Source organism: Diaphorina citri, unplaced genomic scaffold, assembly GCF_000475195.1.
Source record: "Diaphorina citri unplaced genomic scaffold, Diaci psyllid genome assembly version 1.1 scaffold2280, whole genome shotgun sequence".
Taxonomy (NCBI): Eukaryota; Metazoa; Arthropoda; class Insecta; order Hemiptera; family Psyllidae; genus Diaphorina; species Diaphorina citri.
Window position 1 is genome coordinate 26,298 of NW_007379705.1, and position 8,630 is coordinate 34,927.

Genomic DNA, 8,630 nt, shown 5'->3' on the forward strand with positions numbered 1-8,630 from the left:
AAAAAAACACTTACTTACTTGGGAGGAAGAAAAATATGTTTTTAAAAACACAAGAAAATCTCCGTTCGTGCTTTTCTGAGAAATTCGGAACTTAATCTAATATTGTCAAGGAAATGTCTTTTGTCTTTTTCCATTCCATTTCTATTGTTCCCCGTGATAGAAAAAGTTTGAAAATGGTTCGTTCTGTGTCTTCTCTTCCATTGTTCCCGAGTTTTATTTGTTCCCAAATTTATTGACTTGGAAGACCAGAGGAAAGGTACAACCCAAGTATTGGACAATGGCCATTGGACATAGTTACGCTAGACTAACCACTGTAAAGCCCTCAAAAGAGAATAGATTATACAAGTACTGCATATTCAGAATACCCCAACCCGACCGAGAAAAAATTCCCTTTCCTAGAAAAGCAGACTCCTAAGTGAAAGCCTCCGATATTTCCACATTCCCCTATCATTTAAAAGTTAGACTCCATATTACATCAGAATACCCCAACCCGACCGAGAAAAATTTCCCTTTCCTAGAAAAGCAGACTCCTAAGTGAAAGCCTCCGATATTTCCACATTCCCCTATCATTTAAAAGTTAGACTCCATATTACGCTGATGGAAACATCAAAGCAAAACCCTTGTGGTTCACTGACGAAATATTTAAAATACCTCCTCGCTTTTTCATCAAAAGGATCCGAGGGAAATTACATAACAAGCCCACATGACTTTCTATAAATATCTTACTGGAGGGATTCATCGGTACTCACTGCATCCTATGACTAATGTAATTCTGTGTTGCATTAATCAACTTACTGATGTACCTTTGTTGTAAACAGGTTTGTAGATTTCCATGTGGTGTACTCTAAGTTCATTTTCATCCATTGATACGTAGCGTTTTTCAATTTTCAAATTGCAACTCCAAGTTCATCTGTTTTGAAGTGTTCTGGGGGTGTGTATAAATCCTTCCACACTTTTCGGCCACCCTGTTTCATGTTCCCATTACATCTACGTACAAAGATAAGCGGGAAATAATTATAAATTTCGCAACTTTTAGACGCAGGGGAGAAGGGGGGGGGAGACTTTCAGATTATAAAGCGGGGAGCAAAAGTTTCCCCCACAGAAACGTAACCAGAGCCCCCCTCTATTTATGTAAATTAATTTTAATGTGCACTGAATATATTCCCTACGAGAAGGGAGAAGTGGGATGAAAATCTACCTCATGTAATTCAAATCGGAGGGAAGGGAGTATCCCACCCTATAGGTAGATAGTATCATCACCGGATTGAAGACAAAAGTTTCCCCACTGCAATACACATAACACCTATAAGGGGGTCTTTTCATCTTTGAAAACTTTTGACTAGAGGGGCTGAAAATTTTAAAATGTACCTCCATACCATTAAATTGTTGCACAAAGGAGGTACACTGGGGGCTTGTTCCTGAAATGACTTCTTACACTGAAACTCGAACGGCTGGCCCATGAAATACTGTTTGTCTGCATTCCAAGGTTTGAGAAGTACGAAATTCAGGATGAGCAATCCTTTCGTTTTGACTAGAGGGGCTGAAAATTTTAAACTGTACCTCCATACCATTAAATTGTTGCACAAAGGAGGTGCACTGGGGGCTTATTCCTGAAATGACTTCTTACTCTGAAACTCGAACGGCTGGCCCATGAAATACTGTTTGTCTGCATTCCAAAGTTTGAGAAGTACGAAATTCAGGATGAGCAATCCTTTCAGGAACGAAACCCAGCGCTGAAAAATGCTAAAATTCAGTAGGCGTTTAACTAGGTATCTAATTTCCCATTCCTAAACAGGTAGCATCTACAAAAACTGCATTTTATACCTCCATTAAGCTTCGGAAAAACATTATAGCGTAATGGAATAATATTATTGGGACGCGAAATTGGCTTCAATCCTTTCAGGAACGAAACCCAGCTCTGAAAAATGCTAAAATTCAGTAGGCGTTTAACTATCTAATTTCTCATTCCTAAACAGGTAGCATTTACAAAAACTGCATTTTATACCTCCATTAAGCTTCGGAAAAACATTATAGCGTAATGGAATAATATTATTGGGACGCGAAATTGGCTTTTGAAGTGGCTTTTCGGGATCATTATATTGAATGCATTTAAAATTCATAAAAGAATAGGTAATGAGTGCACATACCGTTATAATATGAAAACGTAAATAGATATGTAGATAACGTAATACTATTAGTATTAGGTTATAAATTAATACTCATATGGTGCACGGTGCACCATTTATCTTTACCATCATAATAACATGGCTCATCCAATTTCCCTTTAGCTCTATGATGTTCACATAATTTATGCCTAAACTAATCTTATATTATAAGAACGAGATCCATTCACTCATTCACATTTCACATTTCATAGTTCACACACTGATCGCTCTATCTCTAGAACAAAAGTAGGTAAATAAATGAAAATGAGAAAACCTGTTTTATGTGGAATTGTGACGTCACGTTTTTTGAAGCTTATGTGGCCCCAACAAGGCGCGCTTCCCCAAAAAGGATGTAACATTTAATATTCTAGGTATTTATTCGCAGCCGGAAACAAGAAAATATAACAAAATCTAATATTCTATCTCTAAATATTAACAAAACAAATTCCTTTTTCAACTCCCAATGGCAGGAGATACTTGAAAATCAGGTTCAAGTATAAGTTTCCAAGAAAATCTGCACGTCTTCTCTTTACTGTCCTCTCCGCCCTAGCTATCAAAATTTCAGCCTTCTAAGACTTTTAAACTGAGACGTTCTATGCCAACTCAATTCCTTTTTCAACTCCCAATGGCAGGAGATACTTGAAAATCAGGTTCAAGTATAAGTTTCCAAGAAAATCCGCACGTCTTCTCTTTACTGTCCTCTCCGCCCTAGCTATCAAAATTTCAGCCTTCTAAGACTTTTAAACTGAGACGTTCTATGCCAACTCGAAGTCAAAAAGACATGGGTTTTGCCCCTTTGATTTGTTAATCATTAATCCTTCAAAAAAAAACGTCATTTTTGTGTGATCTTTTATCAGGGTCCGTACTTTCCGGTCTCTGACTCACCCCGCACAACATGGCAGCACTGTAACAGGAGAAAAAAAAAAAAAAAAGAAAGAAAAACGTCATTTTTGTGTGATCTTTTATCAGGGTCCGTACTTTCCGGTCTCTGACTCACCCCGCACAACATGGCAGCACTGTAACAGTGGTGCCATTCCGTACAGTGTTGTACTAATTAAAGAGGAGAAAAAAAGCTGAATCCCTATCATAAATTACGATGCGACAGTTCATTATTAATTTAATTGAGAAGCTCAGCTCAGTGTTTTATGAACAGCGGTGCTCTAGTTTGTATTAACCCATGTCATCGTCAAAGGCGAATTTGGCTCACAGGATTCTTTTCTCAGGTGAGAATTAGGGGCACACCAAACAAGTGAAGTGTAAAAATGGGCCTATTAATATGAAGCCATACCTATACATAACTATGAATATGAAGCCTATTTTGCTCTCAAATTTAAACCAGATTTGGGAGCCTTCTCCTTTTTGCATGTTACCTACCCCTGTTTGAAACTGAAAAATGCCCTGGTCATGTGTTGAGCCTCCCATCTTGAAACTTGTAGATATGAACTATGAAAAGACTAGGAATACCGAATACCTATACTTTTGCAAACAAGTCTTTCAAAATTGACCACTTTTCAGTTTTAAACAGGGATAAGTAACATGCAAAAGAAGGGAAACATCCCAAATCTGGTTTAAATTTCAGAGGAATGGACAATTTGAAAGGTATAAAGCCTGATGAGACCTTCACTTTTCAAAGCGTTGCCCTTCATATTATGTCTAGCTGAAAAAAGACCCAATTCGTATTCAGTCACCCAAATTAGCACACAACTGACACCGTCAGCCGTCACCAGTTCCATTATAAAGTTCAAGGTTCAAGTACCTTTCTCTATTTCTGCCTGACCTATTTAATAATTAATTTTCAATTTCCAAGAGCCCTTTGACGACAAATGGTTTGAAGTGTACAAATGTGCAGTTCATTGAAAGTTATTGAATTCAAACAAACGTGTGAAAGTTAGAATTTCAATAGTAATATCGCCTGAGTAGTTGTAGTGTGTACCCATTTTGTATGCTGAGAGGGACTGGGAGGGTATTTGATTGAAATTCTACAAGAAATTTTCAAGTAGAAGAAAGAACTCTGGAAAAAATAAAGAAACTTTCAATGACTTGTGATGGAAATGGGTTAAATGTAAGTTGAGTTTTTTTTTCTTTAGATAATAACAATAAAAATAATACTTTCTTATAGTATTTTATTATTAACAAGCTTCAAATGTTCAGAGACAAAGGGTGTAATTGAAAACTCAAGTTTCAAGAGATGAATAGAAGTAAATTTTAAGAAAAAAAAAGAGTCGTTTTTTATTGACTTCAGTAATTTTTTACACAAACTTTAATGAGGAAATGACAAATTTATGAAATGACCTAGTAAAGTTATTATTCTGTTTTAAATTAAAAGTCCTGTAATTAACTTAGGTACAATGTATCGATCTTCTTCCATCAAATAAAATATTGAAATATAACTACGAAAGTTAGGTATAAAGTGAGTTGGATAGGTAGGTACAGAACTTTGAAGATTGGAAATATAATATATTACATTTAAAAATAATTACGTAAATATTTATGTTGAAAGCTAAGACCGTTTCCTGAATTTTCCGATTTTTCCCCTTCTTCTCTTCAAGGCATTGATTTTAATTAAAATATATTTTGAAAGAGAGAAAAATTCAATGGATCGATCTTCTTCCATCAAATAAAATATTGAAATATAACTACGAAAGTTAGGTATAAAGTGAGTTGGATAGGTGGGTATAGGACTTTGAAGGTTGGAAATATAATATATTACATTTAAAAATAATTACGTAAATATTTACCTATGTTGAAAGCTAAGACCCGCCGTAATTCGAGGACCGTTTCCTGAATTTTCCGATTTTTCCCCTTCTTCTCTTCAAGGCATTGATTTTAATTAAAATATATTTTGAAAGAGAGGAAAATTACAATGAAAATGAAGACAAACTGAAATTTATTTCTTAACCCTTTGGTACAGGTATACAGAGAAATGCTAATAAACCAAAGGTTTTCGGAGAAAGAAAGATGATTAAGTAGAGAAATAAGTAAGATGTTTGACAAAATAGGAAAGTGAACTTCATTAGATTTTGGAATGTTAAAAATGGACCTTTGTAGATTTCGATTGACATTTTCTGATAGCCAATGTGGCCTTGGGTTGACCTTTAGCATTCATTAACTCATCATTATTTTAGAGAGCAATCAAAAACTTCCCAAGGGTTAACAAGAAAGTTTTGAAGGGAAAAAATTACAAAAGAAGGGACATTACTTTATTTCTTCTCGAAACAATTAAGACATCTTTTTATTTTGACTTTTAATTTTGTTTTTAATTAAAAGTTTTACTTGAAAGCACATCTGACATTTTCTCACTCAAGGGTTAACAAGAAAGTTTTGAAGGGAAAAAATTACAAAAGAAGGGACATTACTTTATTTCTTCGCGAAACAATTAAGACATCTTTTTATTTTGACTTTTAATTTTGTTTTTAATTAAAAGTTTTACTTGAAAGCACATCTGACATTTTCTCAAGATATTAACACACAACTTTTGTGTCTTTTTTTCCTTTGTTTTGTTTAAGTTTTGCATATTATTATAAATTTGTTCAGTTATACTTTTATGCTCTAATTTTGTTTGAAACTTCCCACCAAGTATCTGTGGGACTTAAATGTGATGCCTACTGCTAAATTAGCACAGGCAGATGGATTTCATATTCTCTGAAATGATGACGTCAGAGTCTAGAAAAAAAACACCTGAGTGGGGCTTTAACTCAGAAGTTTTCAGTCCTATGTTTGCAACTTTGCATACCGAATGGCAAATTTTGTACCTATAACTATTAAATGATTGGTAGATAGTGTTCAGACAAAATACATTAATTTTACAACTTTTTTCATATCGTTAGGTCCATGTAACAAACAGATGCATACTGGTCAAAACAAAACTTGCACTTCAGTTCGTTTGGTCAATAATTGAAACACCCTTGTTGGAAGTGGAAGGTGATTGAATCTCCGTCGTATCTCCCCCCCCCTTCTTTTTTACTTTTTCCGTGTAATTCTTCCAGGACTCCGCAGCCATATCCTGCGGGAACGGACTGGCATTTCACATATTGTTTTCCCAATTGAAATAAAACCATGTTTTCATTTCTTTACTTCTCTCAATGGGAAAACTTTCAGTCATTCCTACAAAACACATTAGTTCACGTACACAGGTAACAACAAGGTAACATATACCGTAGTATTATGGCGAATGTAGTGCAAAACGAGCTTTTGTTAACAAAGTTTTCGAATAATATTATTAGTAAGTGTGTGTAGAGAATAGAAAGTTTCAAGCAAGTTTTTCTCCTTCTTCTTCTTTTCTTCTCAAAATGGAGACATAAAGGGCCTGTATTAATTTCACAATGAAATTTGATACTTTGGCTGTATGGTCAAGCCTTAAGACCAAACCAATGCCAAAAAAGTACTTAGGGTTTTTAGCAAAGTATGTACTAGCAAGAAAAAAAAAATAACTAGCAAAATTGACTAGGTATTAAGATTAAGCAGATATAAAGAAAAGAAAAATCTATTAAAATTAAGCAGATATAAAGAAAAGCAAAATCAGTGCTTTACCAACAATCTTCGTACCATTATGCTTACTTCTTCTTTTTTTTCTTCTCAAAATGGAGACATAAAGGGCCTGTATTAATTTCACAATGAAATCTGATACTTTGGCTGTATGGTCAAGCCTTAAGACCAAACCAATGCTAAAAAAGTACTTACTTATTGGGTTATTAGCAAAGTATGTACATACTAGCAAGAAAAAAAAGTAAAAAATAACTAGCAAAATTGACTATAGGTATTAAGATTAAGCAGATATAAAGAAAAGAAAAGAAAAATCTATTAAAATTAAGCAGATATAAAGAAAAGCAAAATCAGTGCTTTACCAACAATCTTCGTACCATTATGCTTATGTTACAAGCTGGTATAAAGAAGAGGAAATGGAAAAAAGTATACAAGTATAGGTACAAGAGTATTCTACAAGATGTATAAAAAGCAAGATGAGAAAGATATGAAAAACAAGACCAGAAGAGAGAGAGAGCAAGGAGTTTGAACGGAGGCTATTATCATTTTGAAACTTTTTTATATTCCTTAAAAACAAAACGCCATCCAAGTTGATTATGCTTAAACCACTAGGGTTGCCGGTAGGTGAATACCAATCCAAAATAACCCGGTTGGATAGAAAAAAAAAATCAAAATATTTTTCCTTTTTCTTTATTCTCTTCCTTTGGAATTTTAATATTATTATTCTTTTAGCTTTCTTTTATTTACCAAAGTAACTTATTTCGCTCGTTCTTATTATACTAAAGTAAAAAGTTTTGTTTAATTGTTTAAATTTTCAAGGGGGGAAGACTGGATTGTTTTGGATAGTAGGGTTTGGTACTTGGTGTACGAAATATGCATTACGGGTTTAATATACCAAACGTTCGAGCTTTCTCTAATATATGGCCCTGAATAGCGGAACTTTCGCCGTGAACAGCGACCAAACCATTCATTTCTCGGGCCTTGACTCAGGGACATTTTTTTTAAAGAGGTTTCACAGAGGGAACTGTAACTGCTAGGGTCTTATCGTCCCAAAATCGAAGAAAGAAGGAAGACAGGATAGGAGGAAAGCCAGCCGTTCCGAGAACGAACATTATCCCATTAGGATAAAATCCACCCGGGCGGGAATCGAACCCGCGGCCAAGCGCTTACAAGGCAGACGCGCCACCAACCAAGCTAACTAGGCTGGCCAGGGACACTTTTGATCTACATCCTAAAATGAACCTCCCTGCAATGTTTGAGTGACTTGGGCAAAAGCTCAAATCCTGAATAACGTGAACTCTTTTTGATCTTTTTCAAATTTTTGCCTGAATTCTCGATCCTCGACCCAAAAGGAAACTTTTGAAACAAACTTCACCGTCCCAACCTTCATGGTTTAGATTCTCATTATCAAACCTCATTATCTGATTGCCAAAAATACTTGGAATGTTGGAAATTGGTGACAAAATTTAATGTCCCTCGATGAGCAGTTCAAGCTTTTATCTCCTCCCTTTTGGCATCGATGGCAATTCACAATCGTGTTCCTTGCGGAAGATTCCAGCAAGTGCAACCAGCATTACATTATTTCCAGTCATTTGGAAGAAAGAACACACACAAACGTTGTGAGCTTTAATATTTATCTTTTGTGCGAAATACTGTCAGTGGTGGGGAGTTTGAGAGAGGGAGAAAGCTGCAACAAAAGAAAGAGATAAACGGAAAGAGAGTACGAAGAAGAGGACACGAATCTGGAGGTGGAAAAGATACCTGATTTCAAGGTGAGAGAAATTAAAGTTAGGTTGGGAGAGAAGAAAAATGATTAGAAAAAGCAAAACGTACTGAAAAAACACTGATGAGAATTCTAAAGGCAAATATTCTGGGATTCAAAAATGCACAATAAAAATTAAAAAAAAAAAAAAAATCTTACCTTCCACTTCCATCGGGGATCATATTTGTAATCTGCAACAACAAAATAAACACAAGTATAAA

At 35.0% G+C, this 8,630-nt stretch overlaps 1 long non-coding RNA gene across 1 annotated transcript in view; it reads right to left on the reverse strand.

The window, feature by feature from the left end:
* LOC113471313 overlaps positions 1-1,800 on the reverse strand; it is a 5,820-nt gene extending 4,020 nt beyond the window's left edge. The window contains exon 1 of the long non-coding RNA XR_003394061.1: positions 1,569-1,800. This is a non-coding gene — a long non-coding RNA (uncharacterized LOC113471313). The remainder of the gene's footprint in view (positions 1-1,568) is intronic.
* Between the last annotated feature and the right edge of the window lie 6,830 nt (positions 1,801-8,630).